Below are 20,502 nucleotides of genomic sequence, written 5' to 3' on the forward strand. Positions count from 1 at the left end.
TATGTGGATAGAAGTGATGGATGCCATTTCCAGGCACAACCATTAAAACCTTCACATTTCACTCTGTTTTCTCATTCTGTATCAACCTTGAAAGCTGTATGTTTAAGAGGGCAATATCTCAAGATAGAAGCAGCCTGGAGTTACTGCTTGGAGGACAGCTGCCAAAAAGAACCTCCCAACCCACTTCAAACTCTGAAATAAACAAGCAATAAGCACTCATTGTATTAAACTACCAAGATTTGAGGATTTGTTTGTTATTACAGCACAGCCTATTCTATAATATTCCAAAAATTGATACCTTGCAGTAGAGTGCTGAGGTAATAAATCTAAAATACAAGGCACTGACTTAGCACTCAGGTGGAATAAGCAAAGAACTGATATGAGAAGCTTAACATTTGATGATCTGTGTTACACAATCGCAAAATATTTGGATAAGCTGTCTAATGCAATAATTTGAGAGATAGACCATGAGTCTGCTGAGTGAAAAGCTCTAAGGGAAAAATATGGAAAATATCACATTAGTATGTTTTGACTACTATTGGCTATGTATAGCAAGTTATTATAGGGAAAGGATGAGTTTAGAAAAGAATTGTCTATTTTACAAATAAGTATCTTAGGGAAAAAGACCTTGCTATGTCTAAAATTTGGGAAGTCTAGCTACTTTTAAACTCAAAGAGATGGGAAATGGATTTTTAAGGAGGCTATAAACAATAATTCTTCAGCAAGACTTCTCAATTGAATAAAGAAAAAAAAAGATGTGATTAAGTGTATGCCCTCTTGATCTATTTTGTTTCCAGATAAGTTGAAGTAGCTATCTTTAAAGAAGTAGCTTGGAGGCGAAAGAAGAAAGAAAGAAAGAAAGAAAGAAAGAAAGAAAGAAAGAAAGAAAGAAAGAAAGAAAGAAAGAAAGAAAGAAAGAAAGAAAGAGAGAGAGAGAGAGAGAGAGAGAGAGAGAGAGAAGAAAGAAAGAAAGAAAGAAAGAAAGAAAGAAAGAAAGAAAGAAAGAAAGAAATTAACAAAATAGCTCTCTTTTAATTCATAAATAAATAACTGAATTGAGAAGTGCCATCTCTCAATCCAGTAACAGAGTGGTCTATTACCTAATAAGATGTTTAATTTTTTTGTGCCAGCTTGGTTGGGCCACAGTGCCCAGGTATTTGGTAAAACATTATCCTGAATGTTTCTGTGAAATAATGTATATCTCTTTCTGTCTTCGTTACAAATCTCCATACATGTTTTCTCTCACCCTTCTATAGGCCATGAATTAAGCTAGCAATATCATCGGAAGGAAGGAGCTTGATGCCAGAGTCACCACTTTAAGGATAAAGGACCAGTGGCTTTAATTACAGGTGACCTAAGTGAGACATGAAGCTTTGTTATGTTAAGCTACTGAAAATTTGGGATTTTTTGTTACCTTAACAAATCCTGGCCTATCCTAACACAGTGTCCTAATACTGAGAATGGGAACTGAATTCTGTTAGTGCTAATAAAAGACTGTAAGATATGACAGTGGTCGAGTTGACGCATGGTGGGATGGAGTGAGGATCTCAGACATGGAAGACAATTACAATCCTTTCCTTACTTTGGCCCCATGTTCTACATAGCTAGTGAGAATTTATCAAGACTTCCTTTTTCTGGATGAACAAAAATTATCACAGATCAAATGGCCAAGAGTCTTGTCTAGCCAGGCAAATTTTTTTAGATGTTATCTGAAAAAATGAGTGATGAAACAATTGTTTAAAGGACTACTTGTATTTGGTTGTGATTCACACAATGTATCCACTGGGTCTGATGTTTTGAATTGCTAGAAAAATCTTAGAATATTGAAGTATTTGGCTTCTCTAAGATGCCTTTACAGAACTCTATCCTATCTGACTTAATACAACTCTCAACCTTGTTTTTTACTATAATACCCCTTTTTATTCTTCCTAGCTTTGTTTTTAATCTGTAATTATTTAGATTTGAATGTGTTTAATTTTCTCTTTCTCCTTTTTCTGCAAGAAAGTAAGCTGCATGATTGCAGGGACTCAGTCTTCTTGTTAATTAATCCCACTGTTTAGTGCATATCTGATACATAGTAGATGTGAAAGTATATTTATAAAATAAACAAGTAAATAAAGGACTTAGTGAACAGATGAATTAATATGCTACTTTTTGTGGCCTCCAAAGGGATTTTAAATGTCAGATGAACTTTGGTCTAAACCAGCATATGTTAAACCTGGGGATTTGCTAGATGCTAGATGTAATGATACATATTGCTTTGTTAAGATGTGCTTTTTCTGCTTTTGGCCTGGAAGGCAAGTTCACCATATTGTTAAAACTATGTTTTCCCTATGCTCAAGTTAGTTTGCTGATTAAGAATGGAAAGACCCAAGAGGAGCTAGAGGAAGCTTAATCATATAAACACCCCCAATCCTTGGTTGAAATAAGATAATGATTGAACCATTGTGAAGCTCCTGTGTCCACATAACCCCAAGAGTTGTTGGGGCTATAAAGACAATGGATCCCCTATAAAACCATGCTTTCCAAGTCCTCATTTGGGAATTCGGATCATTCCTGTCAGGTCCAAAATGGGCTGTAGGATCTGATTCATTATAATTTTCTTTTCACACTGCCCATATTTAAGTATTTTCATTATCCTCCCCCTTCCATTCACTCAGCAAAACTTCTTGCTAGTATTTGTGTGTGTGCGTGTGTGGTAGTCTCAGCACCAAGACAGGGTTTCAATAAGGTGAGGAGGAATAAGTGTGGGAGAGGAAAGGGAAAGAAAATAGTGTCTTCCCTTTAAGATTAAAGTCTGATTCTCATTAGAACCATCTTTTTATTTCTTTTAGTCCCTGGAAACATAGACCAGCATTTATTTTAATGGATGATCTAATTCATGCCACTGCCTCCAAGAAGAATAAAATCTAAACCATACAAGATAAATAATAGCCCAGCATATTCCTGAAATTGTTCAAAGGAAAAGAGTCCACAATTTTCTGTATCCAAATTCATTTAAAAACATATTTATTGTTATTAGCTTCAATTCCTGTTTTTCCTCTCCTTCCTTCCTCTCTTCCCCACCTCCTGCCTTTCTTTTTCTCTCTTCCTGTCTCTCTTTCTCCTCTTGTATTGGTCTACTCAGGCTGCCATGACAAAATACCACAGGCTGGTAGCTTAAACAACAGAAAGAACAGAAATTTATTTTCTCAACACTAGAATTCCAAGATCAAGGAGCCTTCAGTGTTGGTTTCTGGTGAGAACTCCCTTCCTGGCTTGTAGGAACTGCCCTCTCACAGTGTCCTCACATGGCTTCTTCTCTGTGTGTGTCTGGTGTCTTTCCTCTCTCTTTTTTTTCTTTCCAGGAGGGAGGTGAGGAGGAGCAGAGAGAGAATCTTAAGTAGGCTCCATGCTCCTAACAGGGCCCAAAAATGGGCTCAATTCCATGACCCTGAGATCACGACCTGAGCCAAAACTAAGAGTCAGACACTTAACAGACTGAGCCACCCAGCACCCAAGGTGTCTTTCCTCTTATAAGAAAACTAGCCCTAACAGATGAGGGTCCCCTCCTTAAGATCTCATTCAACTTTAATTGCCTTAAGGCTTTATTTCCAAATATTGTCACATTGGAGATTGGACTTCAACACGTGCATTTGGAAGATAATTTGGTCCCTAACACCACTGTAGTCAAACATGCAAATTCCTGCTCGCTCCGTGGCTTCAGACAAGTTGTCTCTCTCACCCTTAATACGTGGGAGCAATAAACAGGACATGGAGTGCCTTTGTGAGAATTAAATAAAACAAACTGTAACCCCTCAAAATTTAGCCAAAAATATATGAAATATTTAATAACTTTTGCTATTAATTCACTTTGAAATTATTATGACTTCCTTTGGTCTTTTTCTTCCTGCCAATATAACCAAAATCATTTCCCATTTCTTCAGAAATGATCCTTGTCTAATATTCTCAAGTTTCTTTCATTGATTTAACAAATATTGTTTTCTTTTTGTGTGACAGGCACTGTGCTAGACACAGGCTATACAGTTCTACATGAAATAGTCACTGCTGTCATGCAGCTTACAATCCAGGTGGGAAAATTGACAATCAACTAATGAAAACACCAATAATATGCGATTACAAGTCAGCTGAGAGGAGCAATTTTAGAAAAGGTTAGTTTATTATGGTTGGAAGGACAAGATTATATGAGGGGGTGGGGATGGGGAAAGCTTCATTTTTAATGATCCTTATTTTCTTTCCTAGAACTTCTTAAAGTCTTTATAATTCAGCTAGTTTTTAGAAAATAAAGCTAATACCTAAGACTGAAATACTTCAGGTGAGTTAAAATAAGTAAAATGAAAAATGAAAAGTCCCAATACCTCTATAACATGTAAATCAGAACTAAAGCAATAGAATCTTTGGCCATGCACAGACTTGATTTTCAGAGATTGTTATCTAATGGCTTAAATCAAAGAATGCTAAACAAAAAAAACAGCACCTATTGGAAGAATCTTGTCAGAGGAAAGGCTATACCAATCTACTAGTACAAATAGTAAATAAACAAGAGTACACATATTTTAATTATGCATAAATAATTTTAATTCACAAAATTCTGTATTCATAGGAATGTCAGTCTTAAAATAAGTAAGATATGAAGCATGTTTATTAAAAATATTTTCTAAATTCTATACAAATCTTCTTTGCACAGAAAATTTGACATATTATGGACTACCTAACTAATGGACTAATGGGTGAACTAACTAAAAGGTAGTCCAAAATAAACATGGCAGGATGTTTAAGAAAAGAAAGAAAAGAAAGGAGAAGAAAAGGGAAAAAAGAAAAATCACGTTTTAATATGTCATTTTAATGGCCCATTTAATCCACTAAAGCCATTTCCAACTTTTTAATTATATGCACACTAATCATGTTTATTAATGAAGACAGAGCTAATAATAGAAATATGTCGTTATTGTACAAATGATGTGTTCTATGTTTTTAGTAATTTAGTTGTCATTCTATGGAGTAAAATCTTGGAGAGTTTGAGGACATAGAGATGTTTCTGATTATTTGACATGGCTCCTTCAATTTATAGTTGAGGGTAATGAATCATAGATATGTGGCCCCCATACTTTAGAGTTTAGACCTTTAAATCCCAAAGTAAGTTTTTCCCTTCCTCAGTTCAAAAGTTTCCTCATTTTCTACCCAAGGGTTAGATATGTACATAATCATCAGTTAAATTGTTGTAATTTTGCCCAGCAATCCTGACTATCAGATAATATATAATTGAATATTAGCACATTTCCCAAAGTCTAGGCTATTGAGTCTTATCTTTGTATTCATTGTAACAGCAATATAAATGAACATTATGTTAACAGAATTGTACACAGGTGAAAATCCAAGTAGATTTTTAAAATAAGTAGGCAGATGGTTCTTTTCAGGGAAAATAAGAAAATTACCTGGGGTAAATACAAAGTCATATATATTTTTTAAGATTTTATTTATTTATTCATGAGAGACACGGAGAGAGAGAGAGGCAGAGACACAGACAGAGGGAGAAGCAGGCTCTGTGCAAGGAGCCTGATGTGGGACTCAATCCCGGGACTCCAGGATCACGCCCTGGGCTGAAGGCAGGCGCTAAACCACTGAGCCACCCAGGGATCTCCCCAAAGTCATATTTCTAAAATAGATACTCAAAAACACTCAAAATCACTAAAGAAAATATTCATGTACATTCTAGGTAATGCATATAACTGATTAGAACAGAATGTTTTAAAATTAAAATCATGACATGTTTATAATGATGTATTCACCATTTTTCACTTCAAAATTATGTCATTAGCATTTTAGTTACTATCACATTAATGTTGCACAAAGTTAAAAAATTTTATCAAAATTTGTTAAATCATTTCCCAATTATTGGATTTTTAAGATTTTCCCCAATGTTTTTCTATACTTGGGTTTTTACACTTAAAATAGAAAAAAAGTATAGCTTTTTTGCTTTAATTTAATAAACCATATTTTTCTTTTTTAATTAAAAAAAATTGTGCTGAAGAAAAGTTAAAAGGCATAAGCAAAAATATTTAAATCATACATATTCCCACAACCCAAAAGTTATGATGAATATTTTGTCATATGACTTTCCATTATGTGCATACATAGATATGTATCAATCTATATATATGTTTATGCACACACAAATAACATATAAGATATTTTAGTTTGGGGGAGTTTGTACCATAAACAAATGTTTCTAAGTTAAATAAATACTTCTTATAAATGAATTTTTCACTTCTCACCAATTTCCAGATCTAATATGTCATAAACACAAGCTTGCAAAGACTTATAAATAGAAAATTTTGTATTATTATAATTTATTCTCTGATTTGACAGATTCTTACAAAGGATACATATTTTCTTGCTAGTCTTCTTTAAACTGAAGAATAGGGATCCCTGGGTGGCGCAAAGGTTTAGCGCCTGCCTTTGGCCTAGGGCGCGATCTTGGAGACCCGGGATCGAATCCCACATCAGGCTCCCGGTGCATGGAGCCTGCTTCTCCCTCTGCCTGTGTCTCTGCCTCTCTCTCTCTGTGTGACTATCATAAATAAATAAAAACTTAAAAAATAAATAAATAAACTGAAGAATAAAAATTTGTTGGAATATCTGTATGTAATAAAAATGTAAATATTATACACACTATTTTCTTTTCTATGGCTTTTACATAGCTTTTTATGCTGAATATTTTATCATTTCTGCAATTACTTATTAATATGCATGTGATAATCTACTCAGGCAGAATCTTAAATTAGATTTCTACAGATTTTTTTACTCTTGTAAATAATTTTGTCAGTCTACGTGTATCTTTTAACTCCTGCACATAACATTTACTATTTTTGACCATTTTGTTAACGAGAAAATTGAGGTTTAGAAAAAAAAAGTGACTCTCCCAAATAACAGATAGTGACTGAATCAGGACTTACACCTGAGTCCTTTGATTAGTAAGTAGCTCAGCGCCACATACCTATACCAATGTTGGGGTAAGAATTACTTGAGACGACACGTGTAAAGCAGAGTGCCCAAAACACTGCACATTAAAATATGCGGCTATTTTTATTGATTTATAGGAATTCTGCCTTTTTTCTTTTATAAAAGATGATCTTGTTTATTTATTTATTTTTTTAAAGATGATCTTGTTTAGATGATCATGGAGACAAATGCCACAAGCATGTAGGTTGCCATTTCACTTAAATCAGCATATATTTCCACTCTTTCATGCCTAATTAACTCATTGTTAATATATATTCACAAATAATTTCAAAGCAACGTATAACATGAAGAAGAGATAGTCTATGTTTTATTCTACTTTCTTTTTCTTTTTAAAAGATTTTTTTTAAGTAATCTCTATCTTCAACATGGGGCTTGAACTCATGACTCCAAGATCAAGAGTCGCATACTCTACTGACTTAGTCAGCCAGGCGCCCCTATTCTATTTTTTATCCCATATGTTCTCTACTATATTTCTATCGCTGCATAGCAGATCCCCCTAAACTATGGTGGGTTTAAAATAATCAACCATTCTATTTGTCCATGTTCCTTTTTGTCTTTTCTAACTCATGAGGTTGCTGATGAGGCTGCAGTCCCTTGGGTTGTCTGGATGCTGGTGGGTCTAGTAGTCTGAGCAGGGATGGTTCTACAGTCTAGCTAATAAGCGAGAGGAGGAGAGTGACAAGAATGGATTTAGTGGCACAGAACTAAATATTCTTTTCATTTCCATGACATACCGGTTTGTGACCAAGAAACAATCCTGAGGTCTTTCCAACTACTGCATTTAGCTCCAATTCTGAGATCTCTAGTCTTAATGCACTTCTGATGGTTTGATAATTTATAACTAAAATCCAAGGTGTCTGTCTTCCAAATCCATCCTCTAAGAAGCCAGCGTAGGCTTCCTCCCAAGGAGCAAGAGACCTCAACAACCTTTGAACTCAAGTCACAAGAAAGCAAAAATAAAAGATTCAAGGTCTCTCAAAGTATAGACCCAGGTGGCACATCAATTCTGTGGCATTTTATCTGTCCTAACAAGCTATAAGGCCAGGCCAGATTTCAGGATGAGGGGAAATAGACTCCATCTCTTGACACAAGGAGTTGCAAAGAATTTGTGTCTAATCTTTATCATAAGTATTAAAACAATGTTTTGTAGAACAGAGAAAAGAAATAATAAAGGAGGGAAAGAGAACAAAAAGGAGAAAAAGGAAGAAAGAAGGGGAAAAGAAAGGAGAAAAGAATATTTTTACACATGTTGAAAACTAAAATACAAAGGGAAATACACAGAGTATAATAAACTCAATCCTTTAAAACAGAAAATTAACATTTAATGAATTTTAAATTAGTAAAAAGTGATAGCTTTAAAAAGATTCGGCAGGTCAGGAAAGAATTTGGCTGAGGGGTTCTTGCTTAGGCATCTCATGCTATTGAAGTCAGATGTCAGAACAGCAGTCATCTCAAAACTTCATTTCCAAAGTAGCTTATCCTCACAGCTGATAGTGTTGATCGTTTGCCAGTGGCCCCATTTCTCCACTGTTACCTATCTCAGTGTATATGGCTGGTGGCACGGTGGCTGCCTTCCCTAAGAGCAAGCAGTCCAAGAGGTGAGACCAAAAGTTTCAGTGAATTTTATGGCCAAATTTCAGAAACCATACCCCATCACTTTTACTATTTTATGGGTCTCACAGGAGCAAACCCAATTCAAAATGGAAGAGGTTTACACAAGGAGGGAACAAGGAGGCAGAAATCACTGGGGATCATTTTACATACATAGCTCCGCAAAAACAAAGAAAAAAATTATAATGCAATAGATAAAATCTAACGTTTAAGCCACCCAACCTAACAACAGAGTTAAAACTGCAAGATTCAAAATTATTATCTGTGAGGTGAGGCAACGATCACAGGTGTTTTGTTTTTTTTTTTTTCAAGTTCAAACTCCACAAATAGAAATGATAAGTGTCACTGAGCCTCTTATAGTGTGAATTACATGGAAGAGAATGAGGGAGGAAAAGGACAGTGGCATCTCTGCCAGGAGGCACAATCCTCTAGGGCTTTCATTTGACTGAAAAACTAAGTAGACTATCCCCTAGCAAGAATAATCTCTAAATAAATTTTCTCTGCACACGAGAGTCACCTTTTTTGATACAAAATAAAAATAGTTCACTGCTATGGACTGAACTATGTCCTCCCCAAATTCATGTATTGAAGCCCTAATTCCTAAAGTGACTGTATTTGAAGATTGGACCCTTATGGAGGTAATTAGGGTTAAGTGAGGCCACAAGGGTGAGTCCTTAACCCAATATGACTGGTGACCTTATAAAAAGAGAGAAAGAACCAAAGATATGCATGCACAAAGGACAAACCATATGAGGACACAGGGAGCAAGCCATCTGCAAGCTAAGGTAGAGAGGCTTCAGGAAAAAAATGTGCTGGGATCCCTGGGTGGTGCAGCGGTTTAGCGCCGGTCTTTGGCCCAGGGCGCGATCCTGGAGACCCGGGATCGAATCCCACATCGGGCTCCCGGTGCATGGAGCCTGCTTCTCCCTCTGCCTGTGTCTCTGCCTCTCTCTCTCTCTCTCTGTGACTATCATAAATAAATAAAAATTTTAAAAAAAAAAAAAAAAAAAAAAAAAAAAAAAAGGAAAAAAATGTGCTGACACCCTCATCTTGGACTTCCAGCCTCCAGAACTGTGAAAAAATAAATTTCTCTTCTTTAAGCCACACAGTCTGTGGCATTTTATTATGGTAGACCTAGTTAACTAATACACCTATCAAAATTTAAAATATATTGGAGGGGTGCCTGGGTGGCTCAGTCAAATAAGTGTTTGCCTTCGGTTAAGGTCATGATCTCAGGGTTCTGGGATCGAGCCCTACATCAGGCTCCCTGCTCGTGGAGAGGCTGCTTCTCCCTATCTCCCTGGCCCTCCTCCTTGCTTATGTTCACTCTCTCTGTCTCAAATAAAGAAATAAAATATTTTTAAAAATACATTTGGAATTAATAAGGGAAAACTGGCTGTTAGGGTAAATGTAAAAATTGATTCTCTGTTTTAGAGTTTACATTCCTGTCTTATGATTAATCTTTACCTTGGATAAATCTTGGACACTTCTCATCTATAGATGTTCTATGGCATAAAAATAGTCAGGGGCTTGGATGTGTGTTTACTTTAAATAAGCAACATTAACAAACTAGCATATCATTCCAATTCTTTATATATCTCAAAATTTTGGCCATTATAATTTTGAAATCTATTTTTTTCATTTTCATCTTTTAAAAAATTATTGAGGTATAATCGACACATATCATTATATTAGTTTTACACATACAGCATAATGCTTGCAATTTGTATGCATTGCAAAATGATCACCTCATTTAATCTAGTTAACCGTCACCATACATAGTTACAAATTTTTTTTTCTTTTGATAAGGACTTTTAAGATTCACTCTCTTAGCAACTTTCAAATGTGTAATGCAGTATATTCATCATGTTATACATTAGATCCTTATACATTTTTTTGAAACATAGAATCCTAAGTACATAATTTCTGATTGAAAGGATAGGTATGCTTTTCAAGCCTAGGTCATTATTGAAAGCAGGATGTACTACCCTTTAAACTCCTGTAACAAAGGATGGGCAGTTGGGTAGAAAATGCTTTTTTTTTCTGGTTGCCAGTGGCAATGGGAAACTCTCAGGCTGTTTCCTCTGTGTCCACCCAGCAGGTGGTCTGGCCTAAGTCTTCTTGTCTTCTAGACATTTTGTTTTCAAAGAGAGCAACCCTCCTTTGCAAAAGGCCCCAAACTAGCAGAATTAGGCCCCTTTGATGCACCTATTTCCTCCGAGTTGTATTTACCTAAGAAATTTTACGCACAGAAAGGAAAGAATGAAAAGGATATTCAGCTACTGTCTTGTAGGAATGAGATTTGTGTTGTCACTTCCTTTCAAGTATCTTAAAACACGGCTGAATGGAGAAGGATTATGGGTCAGTAAAATACTGTTTAAAATATTCAGTGAATGAATAGCATGAGACATTTATCATAAAAACAACAGTGAGCCAAAGAAACAAGTCCTTCACTGAACGCAACTGCATCTACCCTTAATTCTCCATCACACATACTGCTGTGAGCCATCTTCCAATAGGCGGAGTTTAGGGATCAGAAACCCTTTCACTTTTGCTGAATTTTCAAAGACTTTCCTGTCATAAGAATAGTCATTTGTCGTTTTAGTTTTATTTTCAATACTTGCAGCCTTTCTTTTAGAAATAAGTCATTGTAGCATAATCATCTATCTTGAAGCTCTCTTATGGTTAATTTAATTTTTAAAGTCTAAGCCATGAATGTATGAGTTTTATTCATTTGATCCAGAAAAGGATATCATTTTTTATAGTACTCAAGTTTTCAGAGTATTTCCTGGGTAAGGTATGAGTATTAATTCAATTAGATAGATTATTAGCCAGCATAAGAAATAAAGAAGCGATACGGTTTGTAATTTAAAAATAAAAAGTGAAATCTAGAGTTAAAAACTTAAATTCTGGTCCCAAAGCAGTTACTGCTGACTATATAATATTAGAGTTAAATCACTTCACTTTTTTTTTAATGTTCTTCTTTATTCATTTAAGAGCTTGTAGGATTATGGTATTAATCTATTGTGAACTTTTTTTTTATCTGTATTTTCTACAAAGAAGAAAACTTCCATAAATGTTAATTGGAAAAATTAGCTGTCAAGGAGCAAATGGGATCAAGAAAATGGGTCTGCCTAAACATTTGGGGAGGTAAAGCCACTAGGAATGCTTTTGCATGTATGGCCAAAAGACTTTACAGAAAGATTCCTCCTAAAAGAAGAGAAAATCAGGCTCGTATGGCTAATCTCTCAGTTGTCAGAGGAGGCCAAGTCTGAGTACATCCTGTCTGTTCTGTTCTGTCCCACGGACTTATACCTAAATCTTAGCTCATGGGTAGCCTATGTGTTAAAACCGAGACAAAAACATAAATGGTGGTTTCTCTGGAACACTTGTGAAACACTGAGAGATTACATGATGTTTGTATGGAATAGGTAGGACACTTTTCCAATTGTGGAGAAAGAGACATTTTTGTCCACTTCTGCATAGAAAATAGCATGGTTTCTATGCGTTGATGGCTCCAGCAAATACAAGGGAGTTTAGTGCACCCACAGTTCTGCCCATTAACAGCAGCAAAGGGGATGGGACTCAGCCTCACGAGGACACGGCTCTCCTGGCACAGACATTAGGTTCTCAAGGTGGATCCTAAGTGGAGTCGCACCTTCAGACCACAGACAAAACACTTCAGGCAAGTAGACTTAGAAATAGCATTGGTGGGGCGCGTGGGTTGGCCAGTGGGTTAAGAGACTGACTTGGGCTCAGGTCATGATCTTGGGGTCCTGGGATGAAGCCCCACATCGGGCTCCCTGCTTCTCCCTCTGCCCCTCCCCCACTACTTGTGCGCGCTCTCTCTCTCAAATAGATAGATAGATAGATAAATAAATAAATAAATAAATAAATAAATAAATAAATAAATAAATAAAATCTTAAAAAAAAAACAAAACAAAAACAAAAGAAATAGCATTGGTAACAGAATACATTACACAATGTAGTTTTTCAGGTATTTTTAAATTCACAGTATCAGAGAACCAGAGCAGGTAGGAGAGGCAAGGAAGCATATTCTACTCCAACAGAGCAAGCATGCTCTAGATTTCTGTTTCTCATAGTTTTCCATGAAGCATTTCCCACAAATGCATGAAGGCATATTTGAGACAGTTTGTCAGGATGTTAAGAAAAGACAAGAGGAAAAAAATTGAGATAAATGATATATCTAAAGCACAGAAAAATGGAGAGAAAACCAAGAATCCTAGCCATTTTTGAATGAAGAAGCATAACTTGAACAGAAAGAATAAAAAATAATTAAAGCTTATCTGAGGTGAAAAAAAATCTCTCTTAATATTGTGTTCTTACTATGTGCTAGGCACTTTGCTAAACACTTCAACTAAATTACCTCATTTACGTTGTAAAATAATCTTCTCAGCTAGTTTGTATGAATCCCCATTTAGAGAGGAGGATATTTAGCCTTAGAATGGTTAAGTAAGTCCTCATTGCACTATGACTATATGACAGGGGAGAAAAAAGCCCCAGTGTGTGTGTGTGTGTGTGTGTGTGTACATATCTATACCTATATATGTATACATATATACATATGTATAGTTTTATTTTTTATGCATGCATATTGAAAAAGTTTAGCATGAACTCCAGGAAAATATATTTATACCTAGATATAACTCAGTCACATTTTTGATGGTTATACATAAAAGCATGAAAAGTATCCAGGCAGAGCTGGTGCATTAATTATAAAGGAAAACTATTGGCCTGTCTCAGATATTTTCTGTAAAATACAAAATATTCAAAAACAAATGGACTGATGACTACATAGTTTTGAGAGAAAAAGTCAACAACCAAAGTGTCCTTTGTTTTCGTGAGCAACGCACATGCAAAGAGTCATAAAATATAGAACACAGGTGGTCTTTTAAAACATGAGAACCCAGAAATGAATACATATTAAGAACTGAAATATATGAATGACTTAATACAATTGAAAAGAGTTAACCATACAAGTAAATCTAAACAATTATAATCTAATTACAAAATTAAAGGCAAAGTTTTAAACTGTTCTTAAAAGAGAAAATACATAATTTCAAATTTAAGTTTAGTGTATTAATCTGGATTTAAAATAACAAAGTTTTTCATATCATGTGAAAAAAAACCCTAAACCCTATTATTTATACAAGTATATAAATTTATAAACATGCATATATAATAGGATAAAAAGATTATCTAATACTGGTAAGAAAAGATAACAGCCATGAAAGTTTACAAGCAGAATAATATTTTATAGAGATATACAAAGTCAAAATTATTCAGAAAAAAAGGTAAAATAAGCCTGCAAATATCGTAGCAGGGGCTTTAATATGCATTTAAATCTTTTATGATTTAAGTAGGCCCAAAATCAATGAAAATCTAGATCTGTATATAATCTGAATCTGGTTGCTTAATAATAGATATGCATAGGTCTTAGTATACTCCAAATTGAATAAATATTTATTGAGTTCCCATGGTACATTTTCAAATGTTATCTGTCATAGGAGAACAGGAAAATCTCAATCAATCCAAAAATGCTAAGTATATCTATAGATTTTTTTCAAATAATACAGGAAAAAAAATGTAAAGTTATACATAAAATAGTAACAACAAAAAAGGTAAACATGTATAAACTTGAAAATAGTTTCTAAATAATTCTAGTATCAACATGATATACAAAATTACAACTAAAAAAATATTTAGACACTAAAGAATGGCAGTGCTACACTTCAATCCAATGTGTTACCAAAAGCTTTGTGCTGAGCTGAAATCATAACTGTAATTATGTTGGTTAGTAAAGAATTGGTGGAATGAACAAAGTCCTCAATCTACAGTCCTAATTCTGGACTACTCTTCGCTCTAACTTCCCTTGACTAAGTAATTCTTCCTTGTTACGCCTAATTTCTTAGCATGGTTTAGATTTCCACTCAAATGTCATTTTGCTAAGGAAGCTCAGTCTCAACCTTCAAATCATATTAGTCCTTGATTTTGTATATCATTCTTTGTAATGTATTTTGATTATGAATTCATAAGACAAGCACAGGTTGACAATAGAAATAGGAGTAGGATAAAAGGAGGTAGTAGAAATTAAAACTATAACTGCCAAAATGTAAAAGCAAGCCCAAGGGCTAGGAGATACATTTGAGGAGCCCCCTTATACCAAAGGGCACAGGAGCAACGCAAAAAGCAAACCTAAGAGAACTCAAGTCAGGAGATCTGAAGGCTAACAGTTAAGAGTTCGGAAAGAGAGGTAACAAAGGGGGGGAAGGGAGCTTAATCAAAGAAGTAATAAAGATGGAATTTCCCAAAACCAAAGAGAGTAATCAATCTTACACTAAAACGGTTAGATGTTTACCTCTGAGGAAGGAAGTTTGGGTGAGGGAAAATAATTAGAATTTTAGTTTATATTTGTATCCTTCTGTACATTTTGACTTTTCCTCCCACAGACAGGAGTGCATTTTTAAGCTGACTTCACTTTTTTTTAATTTTTATTTATTTATGATAGTCACAGAGAGAGAGAGAGAGAGAGACAGAGACACAGGCAGAGGGAGAAGCAGGCTCCATGCACCGGGAGCCCGACGTGGGATTCGATCCCGGGTCTTCAGGATCACGCCCTGGGCCAAAGGCAGGCGCCAAACCGCTGCACCACCCAGGGATCCCTAAGCTGACTTTATAAAAATTTATAAAACAACATAAATTGGAGCATTAAGGATGAGATGAAAATTTATCTACATTTTTTTTTTCCTTTTTGTCTTTAAACAAATCTTTTCAGTGTTTTCCATCATGGTGTTTGGAAACTCCTGCCTTCCTTTCCCTGCTGCAGTCCAGACCCTAGCTCTTCTCCTAAGCTTGGTAAGCCTCCAAAGATGTGGAAGCCAGAAAGACCTGTCAGGGGAGAGGGCCAGGAGTAGGATGAAGTGAATAAGGCACTCACCTCTGGTCTGAAAGTGCCAAAAGAACTCAGTAACTTTAATGCAATATTTTAAAAACTCAAAATTAATACAAAAGAGATGAAGAACAAAATATCAACATTTTCGATAAAGCTATGGGCAGTACTCCTAAAATTTTTTTTGGGTTTCAGGTTCCAATATGGTTTGGCACAGCACTGCTGCTGAGCATAAACACATTTCAGGGTCTGTGGTATCATTTTAAGGGGTTCAAGCTCATTACTTCTCCCACTTTGTACCAGCCCATGATGGCTTGAGGTGAGCGTCAGAACAGAATGCATCCTGAAAAGAGATTGGTTTGAGGATATGTATGGCCTGTGAGAGGAAGTGAGGCGCTCTTCCTCATGAGATGTTTCTTGAAGAATCTATTCCTATCTGTCTCTATAGACAATTTCACTAGGAGTGTGGGCACATTGGTTGAGGCACGGAGACTATTTACAGCTATGAAGAACAAGGGACATAGAGACATCCTCAAGCGATCGCAGTAGGATACTTACCCCTTCCTGACCAATATGTCATCTACCCCCAACAGAAAAGACTGCTACAGCAACCAACACCCACAAGATGCTGCCACTTATGGTTTCAGCACTGGGCTCCAGGAATAAGCAAAGAACAACCATGATACACCTAAGTGGATACAAGAGGAAAGACAAGCACAACACCTAGATAAGATGGTGCAGAGCAAAACAGAACTGTCAGAGGAAAAAAGATAACAACTAACCCAGAAAATAATAATAAAAACACATAGGAAAAGTTAATGACAGTACATGCATACACCCATACACACACATAGTCATACACACACACACTATAATCCTTCTAGGACTTAGGAAACAACGTGATTTTTAAAGTAAAAACATGGTGAACTAAAGAGAGAACAATTGCAATGGGACTGAATGGTCAAGTGGAAAGGAGAAATACAAATATATGGCAAACATATAGAAAAACACAGAGGAATTGGATGGCATGACTACTATAGATTGATAAATGTGTCCATAAACTGGTAGAATTGACAGAAATGGCAGGCACGGCAGCCAAAACTGCTTGGGTATATCAAACAAGTTGTACCCATCCAAATGATTCAGAAGAACATCTGCAGAATCTGAATACACAGCAGCAACATTCTCCAAGGAAGATGCAAATCAGCTGGCCTCCAAAGGTCTTATTAAAACCTTAATAGCATCTGGGCGAATCAAGTTCACATCAGACTATCTGAGAGCATACCTGTTTTCTTCTAGGCCTTGCCTTATGCACATAAGCCTAGAGGACGCCAGAATGGAGCCTTGTCTGAAACCTGCTAGAAACCTCCTCACCTGAGCCAAGTGCACTTCATCAATCTTGAGGTACTCAATGCACAGTACGATTTCTACAGTACAGTCCCCAGCGCTCTGGTCTGAAACAGCTTGTCATGCATGTTCGCAGCCTCCACAGCCTAACACAGCTTGATCGAATTACCTTCTTGAGTGCAGTTACCCAGGGGTTTCTAGGAGAGCCCAGCTAGAGAGCCCATCCTGCAACGAAGCCTAAAATGGGAAAATAGGAGTTCCAAGGGAAAAAGCGACAGATGTTGGACAGGAAATTGTAAAGCGAATAACATTTAAAATTTCTCTAAGCAGAGGAAGGGCTTGCATTTTCAGATTATAACATCTCACCGAATTCCAGGAAGGGCTCATCAGAAAAGGCACATATTAATGCTGTATACATCCTGATAAAGTTCCTAAATTCTGAGGAATCATCTTAATAAACTTCCAAACAGAAAGAAGAGGATATTTGCAAAGGAAAAGCAATTACATCTAGCGTTGAACTTACTATCTGCAATAAAGGGAGTGAGAAAGGAATTCATCATTCACCAGAAGAAAAAAACAAAAAAAAAAAACAAAAAAAAAGATATGTGCGAATATGCAGAGATTCATAAATATTTTAAAACGTGTCCTCCACTGGAGGCACTTACTAGACAAAGGATTCTAACCAAAAGAAAAATTAGCAGAGCAGAAACCTCAAGAAAGGAGAAGACAAGAGGACAAAATTATCATGAAAACATGAACTTTGAAATTAAAGGCAACTATGTTTAGTTAATTTCAGGCCTTTGGGGTATAAGCAAATGAGATGTGCTCAACTTCTACGATATGTCTTTTCAGAGAAAGGTATTTACCCTGGGCCTCAGCTTTCACTTTGCTTGATGGTTAGAAAGTGGGGGAAAGTAGAGCAAACTTGAAAGACTTAGTTGAAAGTAAGAGTCACGGCATCAATCACAAACTGATCACACGTGTGAGAGAATTAAGCCATAGTGTTGGGTGCCCTGGATTGAGATCCCTTTGAAACACGAGCTTAGCTCAACTAATACAGTGGGTTGGACCAAATGAAATTGCTGATGTTCATTTAATAGTTATTGACCTTGGAAAAATGACAATTTTATATGGTTCAATCGAATAGTTCCTATTTCACAGATCAGTTGAATTTCTGTATCATAAACTCAGAAGTCTCCCAGTACATGTTTTTGTACCACTCTTTTCCTCAAGGGGACTTTGAAGGAGGTCCTAAGTAGATCTTATTTCTTCAGGACAGGAGGATTTCTTTGTAAACAAAGAAATGAGTGAACAATGAAAGTGACAAAAAGGAGAAATGCTATGATTTTTTTTAAATTTATTTATGATAGAGAGAGAGAGAGAGAGAGGCAGAGACACAGGCAAAGGGAGAAGCAGGCTTCATGCACTGGGAGCCCGACGTGGAATTCGATCCCGGGTCTCCAGGATCGCGCCCTGGGCCAAAGGCAGGCGCTAAACTGCTACGCCACCCAGGGATCCCAAATGCTATGATTATATTCTGCTAGAGGGTATAAGGAGAGTAAGGCCTAGAGGACTCTTCTTTCTAATATTTGTTTCAAGAATAGGAGAGATTTTTGTAGCTATCTTTGTATTGTCTATTTGTTTGTATTCCTCATGTGACATTTTTTCCATGTATGATTATTTTTAAAGCCTCAGATGAAGGTAGATTCCTCCAAAAAATACTCACGCTTGCTTCTAGCAGGTACAGAGAAATACTACCAATCATTTAAATGATTAAAGACTCATTTAAAATTAAATTTACAGTTTAAGTTGTATATGATAACACAGGCAGTATTAGTTGGTGCTACAAATCCATGAGGGAGCTGGCATATGGCAACAACTTCTCTGGAAGTTGTTTTTCCTTCAGTTTTGGCTCAGGGTTGAAGCAAAGGTTTTTGCATTCTCCTGGGGGTAAAGAGAGATGCAAATAGCTTAATCCCTCTTCACCCTTATCCTGAGGCTTTAGCTTTTGGCTGTGTCTATTTTCAGGGCTCTCCAGGCAGGGCAGACCTGGAGCCTTGAATTCAGCCCTTTCCATCCTGCTTCAAATCTCATAACTGAAGGTCAAGTTCACCTCATTCAACAAAAGCTTCAGTCATTGTGTTCCTGCTCCAGGTTCCTACTTTGGTTAGACACTATCTTAAGAAGTCTTAAATTAATTTCTTAAAGTTTTTTGGGGGGTTTGGTACTTTCTTTTTTTTTTAAGATTTTTATTTATTTATTCATGAGAGACACAGAAAGAGAGGCAGAGACAGAGGCAGAGGGAGAAGCAGACTCCATGCAGGGAGCATATGAAGGACTCCATCCCAGGACCCTGGGATCACGACCTGAGCCAAAGGCAGATGCTCAACCACTGAGCCACCCAGGCATCCTGGTTTTTCAATATTTTCAATGATGTTTTTAGAAAATATTTTACTCAGCATTTTTACTTGTGTTGGTGGGAATATTGATTCAGATAACCTAGTCAGTCCTATTACCACAAATTAAAGTCATTGATAAATGTAAACAAATTATTTTCAAAGATAAATTTAAAAGAGTTTAGAATTTGATATATCCAACACTTTGATATCCACTCACTTCATGCACTTCCACCTCCTCTCCCCATTATTTTATTTACATCTTCTGATTTACATGGGGACTGACAAGCCAATTTGAACCCTGTATACAGGGTTCAAGTTATGTTTTTGGAATTGAAATTCCCGTGTGGAATGCCAAAGACTCAATGGCTCTCGATTACCAGATATTTGATACTTGAGTATCTCTGCTACATAGCAAAACATTCCTTAACTTAATATCAAAATAAATCTCCAACTATGTGTCCCAAATATTTTTTGCTTGATGATTAAAATCAAGACAGAAATTTGACAAAATGCATGCAGAAAGAATAATGAAATGAATAGATATCTTAAGCCCTAGGTAAAAAGGAAAATGAGGATCCTCTTCTCAAAAATACATAATTTAGAGTTAAAATATTAGTCAATGAACAAGAATGCAGAACAATCCTCATCTTTCTATGAGTACAATGTGAAGTTGTAGTATTTGCATGTGCTGTTTCTTTCCTTTCTCATCAAGTTTTTCCTTTGAGACAATTTACAAAAGAAATTCTTCGTACATGATGTCTCCTTCATGGACTCTTAAAAGTATTGGCACTATAGACACAAAATGTGCAATGAAACATTCCTTTGTTTTTTACATAGTTCCATGGGAAGGAACTTATGCAAATTACAGTCACAGACAAAACATATCCTGATGACATCATGATTTCACTGAAAACTTTCCAACTCTAAAAAAACAGAAAACTGTTTCTTCCATCCTTACCCTCCCCCACCAGTGGCAACAGGCACATCCAGCTGTTGTTTTCACAGAAGGGAGTCTGTTGAAGCACCACCCTATTTTTGCTGGTCCCATCCTTCAGCATATTTTCAGAATGCTAAAATCAGTTCCTCATGTTATGGTCAAGGCTAGAGTTCTTTGTTCTATAACTCCTTTCTGATTAAAATTTTCAAGAAAGTTATTAAAAATAATAAACAAAGAAATCAGAGTACATGTTATTAAGGGATACACATATTCTT

Source organism: Canis aureus, chromosome 20 (genome assembly GCF_053574225.1).
Source record: "Canis aureus isolate CA01 chromosome 20, VMU_Caureus_v.1.0, whole genome shotgun sequence".
Taxonomy (NCBI): domain Eukaryota; kingdom Metazoa; phylum Chordata; class Mammalia; order Carnivora; family Canidae; genus Canis; species Canis aureus.